General features: G+C 32.7%; 1 long non-coding RNA gene across 1 annotated transcript in view; it reads left to right on the forward strand.

The window, feature by feature from the left end:
• Nucleotides 1–11733, forward strand: part of LOC118191207 (uncharacterized) — a 58020-nt gene extending 46287 nt beyond the window's left edge. Inside the window, exon 2 of the long non-coding RNA XR_004758538.2 lies at nucleotides 11214–11733. This is a non-coding gene — a long non-coding RNA (uncharacterized LOC118191207). The remainder of the gene's footprint in view (nucleotides 1–11213) is intronic.
• The last annotated feature ends 2308 nt before the right edge of the window (nucleotides 11734–14041 follow it).

The following is a 14041-nucleotide window of genomic DNA, read 5'->3' on the forward strand; positions in this document are numbered from 1 at the left end:
TTCGCAGTTTAAAAACATCGTCGTCAAAAATATCATGGTAAAAAATAAAGTACTTACAAAATCATCGCATAACGATAACATCGCACACATGCGTTTTCAAGGTTTTGAAGACTGTAGATGCATGTTCGTATAAGGAAAGAGGGATTCTTTTTACTTTTCTATTTTATAACTAACACATTTTTGCTGAAAAAATAAGAAGGAAACTTAATCATTTAAAAATCAAAAATGAGTAGATAATTAATGCAACTTAAAAAGATTGATCGAATTTTAAATCTACATAGTTAATTAACAAAGGTCATTAATAAGTTAAGCTTTTTACTTCCTTAAGTAAAAAGGAAGTATTGTAATCGCGAAAAGTTTCAGGCAGCACATTTCAACGAAAATATCCATTTTGATCGCTATCGAATGCAATTTAACAATGTTTTTGCGTGACATCTGTAGAAGAGTCTTTTCCTCCAAAAAATTATAAAACTGCTTTAAAATAAATTCTGAAGATAATTTTTCGTGGCGTTTGTACGAACGTATGTACATACGTAGGTACGTACGTATCTCGCATAACTCAAAAACGAGTAGCCTCAGAACGTTGAAATTTTGTATATAGGACTGCTATAACATGTAGATGTGCACCTCGTATTTTGGTTTCAATCGGCCGCACCAAACGTATATAAATATATTTATATATATATCCACTCTGTTACCCGGCTCAGTGATCTCAGTTTCTTCACTCTTATATGTTTGTAAATTGTACATTTTTTCTTTAAAAATAATTATTATGTTGTTTTTATCTTCCGGTTAAGATTTTTATGCTTTAGTAAATCTGTACGCAATATTTTTAGAAAATATCAACAATTTTAAAGTTGTTTAAGTGCCGCTAAGCCTAGTAATTTTTTTTTATGGTGGCCATTGCTTGTTTCCATTTGAAACAGCAGAATAGTGAATTTGTTGCCAATCTAGAGAAACTTAGCTTCGCAACAACAAAGATAACGCCTTCATTTATTATTGCGAATTAAATCATGCTTAATCCTCTCTGGAATTTTTTCGAGGAAATAAATGTTTAAGATTTACTTCGTAATTTTTAATTCTTAATTCTCTTTCTCTTTTTTCTTTCTTTTTACTTGGAATTCTAAACATATTGTTGTACGGAACAGAAGCCGCACAAAACAAGTTTTTTGTTCAAAACCTACAAAGTTGGTTTATGCTTCTATCAAAAAGATATGACATGCTTTGAAAATTTCACGAAGCTATAAAATCGAAAAATTTGTAAATATTTTTGTATACAGGACTTGTGTATATACATATATTTACCTCATTTATCCATATATATTCAAGAAAGTTGTGTATATCCAGAAAACCCTGTATACAGCTATAATACAGTGTTTCTTTATTACTATAAAAAAGCTTCTACTCATTTCCGTGCTTCACTGCAATGCTCGCTTAGTCGCACTTTTAAGAGCTCTGGTGGCGCAGTGTTCCACAGAATTGAAATGGTAAGTGCAATTTTTACAATATTTTATCTATATACTCCTTTAGGTGTAGATATACTGCATACAACTTTGCTTGTTGAAATACCGACTTTAAAGTGTAGTGCACCACAAAGGGTTAAGTGAACCTAGCGCCAGAGTGTCGCTATGGTAAAAAAAATAGAGTGAATTTTAAAGAGTGCATTTATTCTATTGTGATTTATGCGCTGTCGACGAAGTAGATTTAATTCAATCCAATAAGTTTAAATGAAATGCAAGAAAAAAATGCGTATAATTTAATATTCCGTAGAAGGAAGTCATATGGTGTACACATCAGATTTTTTTATAAAGTTTCACTGATAATTTTTCATGAAAAATACAGTCTAAAAATGCTTAGAAAAAGGAAGGTAAATAACTGAATGAGGTTACCTCTATAAAAATTGCTTAATTAATGATCAAATTATTTTCTTTCACATTTGTTAATCTGATGTTGTTTTAATGAAAATTACACATTGCTATGTTTCCGTTCATTCTTAAAGTGTCGTTAACATTTTCATCTATAGTGTGCAATCAATTTTTTTGGATGTCGATTTGTTAGTTATGACGAAAGTCGATTACATAAAATGTCACTATGCGATTTGAAAAAGGCATGTATGCGCTGTTATCGTCATGCAATGATTTGTAGGTACTTTATTTTTTACCACAATATTTTCGACAACGATGTTTTTAAACTGCGAAATTTTTGAACCGCTTTATTTTCGAACAAGATATTTTGTACAACGACAAATTAGAACTGCCATGTTTTCTCTCTGTTTTCTCCTACGATGTTTTGTACCACGACGTTTTCTCCTGGAGTTGTTTTCTCCTCGATGTTTTCGGCTGTAACCATCGAATGCAATTTAACGATGTTTTTGCGTGACGTGTACGTAAAGACAGAATAAAAGATTCTTTTCCTCCAAAAAAATTTAAAAACTGCTTTAAAATGTATTCTGAAGAGAATTTTTCGTGGCGTCTGAACGAACGTATGTATGTACGCACGTATCTCGCATAACTCAAAAACCACGGAACGTTGAAATTTTGTATATAGGACTGCTATAACATGTAGATGTGCACCTCGTATTTTGGTTGCAATCGGCCTCACCAAACGTATATATGTATATATATATATATATGTGTGTAGAATCGGTACTTACTGTCTAGGAATATGATGTCTGTAGACGTACTTCCGATGTGGCTGTCTAGGGGCTAATAAACTAGTCCGATTTACAAGTAACTTGAATATTTAATGAAACATGAATAGTTGCAACAAACTACAAAGTAATTACATACGTAGAAGGAAATTGATGAGATTATTTACAGATGAAGGGAAGGAATCGTCTTTACATTCAAATATCTTTTAATCGCGTCATCGTCTTAATGGCGGAATCGTCTGCCTTCTGTCATCGGAAAAGTAAAAGATTTATTTTCACAGCTTGTCGCGTCATCTGATTATAATGAACGATGCCATCCCCCACAAATGCTCGTCCATCCTGATGGAATGCGGCCTCGCATTCTCGTAGCACCACCATCTCATCTAGGGATCTGAAAAGTAAAATTTAAAAAAACAAAAAAAGAGATTTTTAGTTACTATTGAGGGAAAAGTCGTCTTAAATGGTTTATTTCAGCCATCTTCCCTTATCATCTTAACATCCTCAGAAATAACGGCGTTAGCTCTTCTTAAATGCTCTTTCAGTGTTCGTTCATCTTGAACAGTCTATCTGAAAATATGTGTTTTACAAACACGTCTTCCTTTGATGCTGTCTGGAACAATTCATCTTTGTATTTACGTCTTCTTAAACATCGTGTGAATACGTCTTCTGAATGCCTCTTCTTAGATACCGTCTGGATACGTCTTCTGAATGCGTCTTATATATCTTTAAGATCCGTCATTCGAATGCGTCTTCTCAAAATCATCTTCTTTAAGTCGTCTTCCTTCATACATTTCATCCATAGACATCATCTTCAGTCTTCTTAAATTAGTTCACGTCTTTAAAACAATAGTCCATTAGTCAAATCGGGAGAAATTTGTCAAGTCGGGAAAAGTCTATATCGGGAATCATCAAAATCGTTATTTCATTATCAAAGATTTTCGATTTTCATCCTGGGTCTTTTGAATCTGCATTTCCGCTTCTTTTTTCTCACCTTCTTTAATTTCGTTTATTCCGTTTTTGCTTTCTGTATCAGCATCGTCGTCATCAGGTTTTCTGACTGACTTCTGTTTTTCAACCTTTTCCTTTTCTTCAGTGGTCTCTGTAGTTTCTTCGTCTCCAGTGGTTTATTTTACTTCTCTATTGCAAGGTATTTCACTGAAATTGTTCTAGTGGAATTTGCATTTGATTCATCATCTTTAGCAAATGACTCTTTTTCGGGAAAATGCTTCTCTTCAGAATCTCCTTTTGTAGTCACGTTTCTCCACGTTGGCTTCAGAGCTAATTGTATTATGCTTGAGTTTCCTTTTTGCACTAATTCATCTTTAATAGCATCATTTGCATTTACAGCGGAATCTGCATCACTCGGGACATCATCAGAATTCAAAATCATGGAATCATTGCCACTAGCTTTGATTGCAGATGAAGTATCCAGTTTGATCAAATTCTGTATTGTAACAGGAACTATACTAACAGGATCAGTTTCTGGGTTTGGAAGTAAAACACCATAATTAACAACTTTTCCATATCCTTCTTCAGAACCATTTCCATTGCAATAAGCATTTACTTGCTCTTCAGAATCATTCTCAGATTTCTTGTTTTCTGCGATAACGCAAATATTTGATCTAAATGAAGAACCATCAATTTGGAATTCACCTTCAAATCTCTCTATAGGTTTGTTGCCAAATTCCGTTAACTGTAGATCTGCCGACTTAAGTTCAGGAGAACCTATCTTCTTATGTATATCTTCGCGGATTAGCGTTACTTGACTACCAGTATCTATTAAAGCAACAATTTGCAAATTCCCCAAATTAGCAATTTTATGCATTTCTTTCTGACAAGTCTGAGTTATTGGAGTAACAGCTTTGGCATCTTGGATATTTTTAGATGATGTTTTCGAACGATCTACGGCTTTGTGTCCAAACAAATCGCATTTAAAACACTTAAATCCTTTACTCTTATTGTTACAAAAATTCGACTTATGGCCAAAACTTTCACAATTATAACACCTTGGCTCTTTAATCTTACTATGTATAGCGCGTGTTTTATTTTGTGTGTTATTACTTGAATATCCCTTATTCTTCGTATCTGGAACACGAATTTTCTCATAAATTTTTAATTTCTCTTTGAATTCAGAAATAGTTTTACACCCATACAAAATAATTTTGTTACTACTCTGATCTGGTATCCCATTGATTATATAATCAAGAATTGATGAATCATCAACAGAACCGCGACTGGCTATTTCACGCATGGCAATTAAATATTCGGAAAGTGATTCACCAGGTTTTAAGTGTCGATTCTGTGACAAATTATGAAGTTGTGCACTGTTTATTTTAGAACCAAATTCAGATAACAGATTTTCTTTTAATTTGCCTCATGATATTATACCCTTCAAAGACCTAATAAATACTTTATCAGAACCAGTAAGCAATTTTTTAGCAAACACAATTTTCTGTAATTCCGATAACTTAAATAATTTAAAAGATTCTTCTAAATCACCAATAAAGGATTCAACTGGATATGTATCAGTGCCATTAAATTCAGAAACAGTTTCTAAGCTATCACGAAAATGTAAGGAAATATTGCTAGGCATTATAATGTTTTCATCCACTGAGTTATTTATGGGAGGTGATTCTGACCGAACAGAATTAATATCATCATTTTTATCAGAATCATAAACACTTTCGTTTTCAGATAACTCATCATCGTCATCACTTTCGGATTTTAAAAGCTTAAAATCACAAAGACTATTCAATATTAAATCACAGTTTTTATCAGGATTTGAATCATAATTAAGATGTAACAAATTACACACAGAAATAAAATCATTTGCAGTAAGAGTTTTAAGTAATATTTGTTTTGTTTCTTCAATATTAAAATCAGATGGAAAACCACAAAAGTTACGCAATCTAGCTCTATTTTTTCGATCACCCAAAGTTCCAAACACAATTTGATGTAAAAGTTTAATTGACTTAGTAGGCCCAGTCTTTAAAGAATTTGAAATTCTAGGAATAGGATTTAAGGTAGTCATCTTAATTCACAGTATCATAGAACACTATTCTTAGAAGTAACAATGTGGAAATAATCGAAACAAAACTTACTTCTCTTCTTTTGTAATATTCATCATGCTTCTTCCTAGGCTCATCGCGGCCTGAGCGCCCAAATCTGTAGAATCGGTACTTACTGTCTAGGAATATGATGTCTGTAGACTTACTTCCGATGTGGCTGTCTAGGGGCTAATAAACTAGTCCGATTTACAAATAACTTGAATATTTAATGAAACATGAATAGTTGCAACAAACTACAAAGTAATTACATACGTAGAAGGAAATTGATGAGATTATTTACAGATGAAGAGAAGGAATCGTCTTTACATTCAAACATCTTTTAATCGCGTCATCGTCTTAATGGCGGAATCGTCTGCCTTCTATAATCGGAAAAGTAAAAGATTTATTTTCACAGCTTGTCGCGTCATCTGATTATAATGAACGATGCCATCCCACATATATATATCCACTCTGTTACCCGGATAAGTGATCTCAGTTTCTTTACTCTTATATGTTTATAAATTGTGCATTTTTTGCTTTAAAAATGATTGAATTATGTGGTTCTTATCTTCCGATTAAGGTTTTATGCCTTTAGTAAATCTGCAAACTATATTTGTACAATTATCAACAATTGAAAAGCTGTTTAAGTTCAGTTAAGCCTTAAGTTTAAAATAACATGGCGAACATATTTCTTTACATTTGAAACAGCATAATAGTAGATTTGTTGCCAATCTAGAGAGACTAAGCTTCTCAACAACAAAGATAACGTCTTCATTTATTATTTGCGAATCAATTCAGGCTTAATCCATTCTGGAATTTAGTCGAGCAAATAAGATAAGATTTACTTGGTAATTTTTAATACAGATATTTTGTGTTTTTATGTATTTTTGCCTTGTCGCGAAGTGAATTAATTGAATGAGAAATACTAAATCGTTATTGAAAAACTGTTTCTTTTTTGTTTTGTTTGCTTAATTTCTTTTATACATCGTTCTAGATATATTAGAGTATTTGAATAGAACATGTGGCAACGATTAGATAATTCTTCAAATAATATAAATTTTGAGTATTCTGAGTTAAGAAAATAGTGGAAACGATTAGATAATTCTTAAGATGATATAAATTTTGTGCATTCTGAGTTAAAAAATCAGAAAAAAATGAGATTCTGAGTTATAAAGTGAAGGCTGATGATTCTGAGTTAAAAAATGAGATGTGCTCTTGCGACGACGACTACTCTTCTAGATTTTTGGTAAATATCATTTTTGCTTGTTCTCCTCGATATGGCCAGTAATAGCGAACCACCTGATAGGGGCAAAATTCCTTGGCATGCCATTTTCAGCGATTATGATAGCGATAATGATTCGACTTATTCGAATTATTCAAGAAAATCGACTACATCCAAAGAGATGCCCGTACAATGTACCAAATGCAGAGTATGCACTGTATGTAAATAATTCAATGAGAATCTCTAATGAAGTAATGTATGCTCCTAATGTAGGGTATTCGTCGAATGTATCGTATGTCTCTAATGTAACCATGAATCCTTACAGAATTGTATAACTGTAATCGCACAAGATCGAAATGCATAAATTCGTACAATGTACCAAATGTAGTGCATGCATCGTAACATATGTAAATAATGTAATGCAAGTCTCTAATGAAGTAATGTATGTTCTTAATGTATTTATCCAATGTATTGTATGTCTCTAATGTAACCATGAATCCCTCCAGAATTGTATAACTGTAATTATCCCAGATCGAAATGTAAAACATCCGTACAATGCACCAATGTAGTGTATGCAACGAAACATGTAAATCATGCAACAGACGCCTCTAATGAAAGTATGTACATTATGTACTGAGCATATTTCCGCATAGCTGTTCTGCTTTACGCACACTTTACTATGTCTCATATGTTTCTTCTGTGTGCAATATTTACATTTATGTGCTCTACGTGTTTCCGTATGTATTCTATGTGTCATGTTATGTATTCTCGTGTGTGTTTTTATATCTTTATGTTACGTAATTATGAGTGTGTTTTTATGCTTTTACGTTTAATTTTGTACATCTATGTGTTTCAGCTTATATGTGTGTTTTAGTGTTTTAATGCTATCCTTTATATTATATTTAAGTTACTTTGTTTTATAAACAACGTCCTATGTAAAATCTACTTGGCATCTAGCCCCTGTATGGCCATGTAAACTCCCGGTGCAGCCTCACGGAGCTCCAGCGAGTTGTTTCTTCGAGATAGCGGAGGACGTGGGACATATGCCTGTTTACCTATATTATACGCCAGGCGTCCCCGTCCTTCGTCACCTGTCACCTGTAATTGCTTTAGATGACACGGCGCTTCAAAGTATAATTGCTACTCTAATTTCTACTAAGAAAAGTAAATCCCAGAGAAAAGAAAAGACATCCGCAGGAAGTCCTAAGAAAATAGCCGATAATACTAAGAAATTCAAACCCTCCCCTTCAAATTTTGAAGCAGTAGTTAACAAACACAGAAACGTTTTTTCTAATTTAACAGAGGCTATCTCGCAAGAATATCTTAATACGCAGCTTCCGACTAACCCAAGAGATCTCTCACTCAAATTAGAAAACGAAATCGCCGATAAATTAAACTGTATTGAGTTTATGAAGCCATTAACCTCCCACCCCCAACGATAGAAATGCGTTCAAAGTTATAAGAAGAAATTTAACAAAATCAGTTCATTTTAGCAAGCAAGCATTCAGAACACCCCGAAACTCGCAAATTCTAAAACAGATGATAAAACAATAAATCAGAAGGATTGGCAAACTCCAAAGGAAACAGCGCAAAATTCCGAGTCTATCCCACCACCAGATATTCTGCAAAATAATAGATTTGAAACTCTTAACAAAAATAAGGAAGCTATGGAAGTTACAGATGAAACGCAGACGACTACAACCCAGAATAACGCAGAAAATAAAACGAAAATTCCCGCATTAGTCATTCCAGAAAACGATGTTGATTGGCCTGAAATAGACAAAATGCTCAGAGAAATATGTAAAAACGAATTTTTATATCTTTATGTTACGTAATTATGAGTGTGTTTTTATGCATTTACGTTTAATTTTGTACATCTATGTGTTTCAGCTTATATGTGTGTTTTAGTGTTTTAATGCTATCCTTTATATTCTTTTTAAGTTACTTTGTTTTATAAACAACGTCCTATGTAAAATCTACTTGGTATCTAGCCCCTGTATGGCCATGTAAACTCCCGGTGCAGTTAAAGTTACAATCAAATCCAGACAGATTTTCCTTTACACTACCACCGAAGCCGATTATAAATCTACAGTTGATAAATTCCAGAAAGCACAGATTACTTTTCATACGTACGAAATTTCCTCAGCCTCTTCAATTAAATTTATACTTAAGAATATCCCAAGATCCTACACAGAGCAAGCAATTCACGCAGATTTAGAACTCAGAAGCTTCCCTATAACTAAAGTAAAGCAATTCACGAAGAAAGTAGAAGACCAAATTATTCGTTTACCCTATATTTTTTCTTGAACTGAAAAGAAATTCTGCAGGAGAGAAAATTCATGAATTAAACAATATGTTCAGATCCAATATCAGAATAGAAAATATCAGCCCAGAAAACGCCCAATTCAATGTTTCAACTGCCAGGAGTTCGTGCACTTCCAAAATAACTGCTTTAAAAAGATCAGGTGCTGTAAGTGCGGACAAAATCACAGATCCAACACCTGTAAATTAAATCCAGATGAAAAACAAACTTGCATTTACTGTCACGAAAATCACGTTTCTTCTTATCGTGGTTGTAAGGTATACGGAAAAAGATTCAATTATTTAGAATAGAAAAACCACTAAAGATGACTTCCCCGAATTCATTCAAGCTTCAGGCCGAACTAATCAAGAAATGCCTAAAAACCTTTACAGTGACAAAGTTAAGCAGAAAAACCCGGAGGAAAATTTAGCAGAAATCATTAACATTTTCAAAGATCAGAAAACCCTTTATCTCATGAAGTCAATAACCACAATAGCTCAGAGAATTAAATCAAAATCAAATATGCAGAAACTTTGTCTAGCTTTTCAGGCCATTGAGATTATTTTGAACTTTGCAGATCAAGATTAATTCGCAGCTTCTCTTAAGACAAGCATAGCCGAGAGGCAGAAATCCTCAAGCTGCAGATCTTCACATCATGGGGCCACGTTAAACTCTACACTAGGTGAAAAGAGTACGTTTCATTTTACTGGATTCAACTCATCATTAAAGGCACCCTATTTATAATATATCGGTAAAGATCGCACTAGCCCGATTGTCTCTTAATTGTGTTACAACATAGACATAGACATAGTTAAAAAAAATGATTGAAATGTAGCGCTGTTAAGTGAATATACGGCCAGGTAACAGGTGTCGCTATGGTAAACAAATATAGTGAATTTTAAAGAGTGTATTTATTCTATTGTGGTTTATGTGCTATCAACGAAGTAGATTTAATTCAATCCAATAAGTTCAAATGAAATGCAAGAAAAAATGCTTATAATATAATATTCCGTACAAGGAAGTCATGTGGTGTACACATCAGATTTTTTTAAATGTAAACAAGCAATGGCTGACATGGCAAAAATTATTACGCTTAGCAGCACTTAAACAATTTTAAATTGTTAATAATTCTAAAAATATTGCTTACAGATTTACTAAAGGCATAAAATCCTTAACCGGAAGATAAGAACAGCATAAGTCAATCATTTAAAAAAAATGCACAATTTAGAAGCATATAAGAATAAAGAAACTGAGATCACTGAGCCGAGTAACAGAGTGGATATATATATACATATACTTATATACTTATGGTGCGGCCGATTGCAACCAAAATACGAGGTGCACATCTACATGTTTTAGCAGTCCTACATACAAAATGTCAAGGTTCTGAGGCTACTCGTTTTTGAGTTATGCGAGATACATACGTATGCACGTACGCACAGACGCCACGAAAAATTCACTTCAGAATTCATTTTAAATTAGTTTTACACTTTTTTTGGGGGGGAAAGAGTCCTTTATTCTGTCCTTACGAACAGCTGTCAAGCAAAAACATCATTAAATTGCGTTCGATAGCGGGGAAAATGAATATTTGCTTTGAAATATGATGCCTGAAATTTTTCGCGATTATAGTACTTCCTTTTTACTTCGTATAAGGAAGTAAAAAGATTAATTTATTAATGATATTTCTTAATTAGTGAAAAGAGACCTAAGGAAACGTCTTAGAGTTAAGTATTTAGGACAACTGCGAGACGTGCATAAGGTAAAAAAGGAAAAAGGAAGAGGTTATAATTTTGTTCGGAAGTGATCATACGAAAAGTCTGAACTGGAATTTAGGGCGCATAGTGAAACTCTATCCTGGAAAGGTCCATCGCGTTAGAGTAGCTCTTGTGAAAACAGCATATGGTTCCTTTTTGCGTCTTGTGAGGAAATTGTTCCCATTGGAAGTGCAGGAAAAAAAATCTTTTTGTCCTACTAACTTTTCTTCTTTTTCAGATTCTTATGGACTGCATTTAACAGTTAATTTAGACCCAGGCACAGTTTGACAACGAAAGGCGAGAAGTATTTCATACCAATCTTGCTCCAATAACAATGGCAGTGAAGCTGTGCTGCAGAGGACAGTTCAGACTTTCAGACTGTCACCTGATGATCCAACTCCTACTCGAACATGAAAGCCTTATCATTCACATTATGGCAGACTTATTAAACCAACAAAAGTGAATTTTTAAATGTTGTTTGAATTTTAACATTAAATTGTTTAAAACTCAAAATGGCGAGTGCCAAAAATGGCCCCCAAAGAAAAAAAAATACAAACAAGAAAAATAAACATTTCTCTTTATTATCACTGGCAACAGTAGTTCCGTTTGAAAAAAAAAAAAAAAAAAGACAATTTTGATGTTGGTTCTAATTATTTTAGTACCGTCTGCGTGTAGATATCTAGTGTTTTTGTATCTACGTTTATTTTCGTGTTCGGCATGTAAAAATTATGAGAAATAAAAGTGTTTTCTGCTATAAATTAGGCTTCAAGTATAGCTTGATATTTTTTTACCTTTTAAGCTCGTCCCAGATTTGGAACCTTTGGAAGAAAAAAGGGTAAGTGAAAACTTATTTCTAAATTTAGAATTTTGAACTGAAAATTTTTGTAATAGTTTCTCAATACCAACTGTACTTTATTTCACTAAGCTCTGCTAAGACTATATTTCGGCGTTAGCCATTTTGCTAACAGAAGTCAAATCGCGTCGCAATTAGAAATTTGGTCTAATGATTTAGTATATGTACTGCTGAAGCAAAACCAGTTATATTGTAATCACAATGGCTACGAATCCATTTAAATTTGAATTCAAGTTTCTGTTGTTTAAACCCTACTAGTGGCGGACTTTTACTTTGCAAGTGCAAATTGGGCATTTACTAAATTTGGCTTTAATAAAAGTGTTATGTAATAACCTTTTTCGGACTTTGCACTATTTTCATGGCAGGAACGATACCTAGTTTGTCAATTATGGATGTTATGTCAAGTCAGTTAAACTAAGTATGTCAGTATTCTCAAGTCATATTAAATATGTCTGTCAGTTATGTTAAGTATGATTAAGGATTTTTAAATTAGAATTACACAGTATACAGGCGTACAGTCCTTGTTAAATTTGTATCGAATTGGCGAGACCTTGTTTTGTCGACCTGAACAAAAAATAAATACTAAAGCTGAACATATAGATGATTATATAATTAATGGTTCAAATTTATATTGATTTTCCGAAAATTATTTGAAAAATAATTTAACTGTATTTTTTCTGATGGAACTAGTGTAATGTTATTGAAGAAAGTCCAGTGTTGCATGCAACTTCTAAAAAAAAATCCTAACATGAATTATTCATTGTTTTAAAATAACACTAGAAGTTTCGATCAGAAGAGACAACGTTATATAGAAAAACGTTAACATGAACAATTTGGAAATATTTCTTGATAAATTATGTATCTTTTATCACCAATCCTTTATCAACAATTTTTTCTACGTAAAAGAACTGTCCAGCGATTTACAAGCTTAGAACAATAACTGTAAGTGGTTTCTAAACCGACTATGAATTTTCAAACCGACTCAAAACTCATGAATTTGGAATTTTGAAAATTGTGATTGGTATCCTACAAGAATTATCATATCAAATATTTAATTTTTAACCAGTTTTCTTAATTTTAATCTTTGCTTTTTTGTTTATGTATAATTGTTTGTATTTTCTGTTTTTGTAAAAAGTTATACTTGGATATTAGGTTTTTATACGATGAGTCTTTCTTTTTTAATTTTCATGTAGCTCATATAATTGACTGCACCATAGATCTTACAAAACGCTACTATGGATATTAGTTAGAATTTGCGGGGAAAAGGAATGTATCTATTGATCTGTTTTGACCTAACTCCAATTACACTAACTTTGCTGTTACTAGATTATGTTATATACTGAAACCAGAAATACCATCCTTAAAATATTTTCAAATTTTCCGCATAATTTACTTCTGGAAAATAGTTATGGTGAAATAAATCATTTCTCCTTGCTCCTGGGGAATTCAGTGAAGCTGAAATGAAAAGCAAGAGGCTCAACTATCTGAATAGATAGAAGAAGAAGTTATTGAAATAAACCTATCTGAAGCTTCGTCGTAAATTTAACAATAACAGTTCAAGTAATTCTCAATTTGCTACATATATCTAAATTAACAGGTATTTACTCTAACCATTAAAAATATTATCTTATTTTAGAAAGATCACTAGGTTTGGGATAAATTTACCAATTGCTTTACACGCTCTATTTATTGCCAGACCACAAAATTACCTTTGAACTGTTAATATAAGAACTTATTGGAAATGGACTTTCCGAGTTTTATAGTTGTTTCAAAACCGTGACATTACGACCTAAATCGAACACAGTTCAACACCGCATTAGCAGGCCCAAATTCGAAATTAATACATTTTTATCAGTTGATAATTCTAATCCTTTCGTAAGACTAATTTAAAAAGAATTTCTTTCACAAAAAGATACATGTAAAATGTGATGGAATGTAATGTAGTAGTGAGTATATAACTGATACTTATCAAAAGTCGGATACATTTATATGCAACGAGATAACTGTGCCAGTAATCAGTTTGTTTAACATGGTTATTACATTAAAAAAATCGTATAAGTTTCCATGTATTTTTCTGAGGTATTCAAATCTGCTGTCCTATTTTGTTTGCTAAATTTTAATGTACTTTAGTTTCAATTCGTATTTAAAGAACTAAAGAAAAGCGTTGGCCAAAAGACAGTCTTCCAGTTTTTTAATGAAACGCCCAAAGTTAA

This window comes from Stegodyphus dumicola, chromosome 7, assembly GCF_044657685.1.
Source record: "Stegodyphus dumicola isolate Sdum_Otavi_A_Nest chromosome 7, ASM4465768v1".
In the NCBI taxonomy this organism is placed as follows: Eukaryota; Metazoa; Arthropoda; class Arachnida; order Araneae; family Eresidae; genus Stegodyphus; species Stegodyphus dumicola.